The sequence below is a fragment of the Haliotis asinina genome, chromosome 2 (genome assembly GCF_037392515.1).
Source record: "Haliotis asinina isolate JCU_RB_2024 chromosome 2, JCU_Hal_asi_v2, whole genome shotgun sequence".
Classification (NCBI taxonomy): Eukaryota; Metazoa; Mollusca; class Gastropoda; order Lepetellida; family Haliotidae; genus Haliotis; species Haliotis asinina.
The window spans coordinates 11,079,426-11,079,978 of NC_090281.1; the positions used below are offsets into that span (position 1 = coordinate 11,079,426).

Below are 553 nucleotides of genomic sequence, written 5' to 3' on the forward strand. Positions count from 1 at the left end.
GAGTGATGGGCCATTCCCAAAGGTACAGCAATACCGGGCCAACCCGTGATGAGGGGCGGAGCAAGCTCCATGGCACCTCATCTCATTGCAAAGATCAGTTTAATGTCGATGACTTCAATAGAAGACGTATCAGATCTTAAGCTGATAAGAACAGATACTTTTTTTTTCTTTTAATAAAATTTATTCACAAATATAATTTTGACACACGCGGACAGCGCGGTTGCTACAGAGCGGCCTAAAATTATCACAGGAAAGAGTTGAGCCCTGCAGCATTTACAATAAAATAAACTACAGAGGAAGAGCAGAAACGAATTAGACTAGTCACCATATTTACACATTTGTAAGATAAACCAAGAGAAACGAGACAAGCACACACATACCTATGTATATGATTAAGAAATACCAACCACGGCTACGGCGCAGATGAGCAAATGTACATAAATATTACAGACTAAATGATACAGTTTGATGAAACAATGTTGAACAGTATATGAAATTTTACACATTAAAGGATAATTTATGATTGCCATCGACAGTACAAAATAATGAAGAA

General features: G+C 37.4%; 1 non-coding gene across 1 annotated transcript; it reads right to left on the reverse strand.

The window, feature by feature from the left end:
- Nucleotides 1–184, reverse strand: LOC137274927 (U2 spliceosomal RNA). Its single transcript, XR_010956278.1, has one exon. It is a non-coding gene; the product is annotated as a U2 spliceosomal RNA (small nuclear RNA).
- Between the last annotated feature and the right edge of the window lie 369 nt (nucleotides 185–553).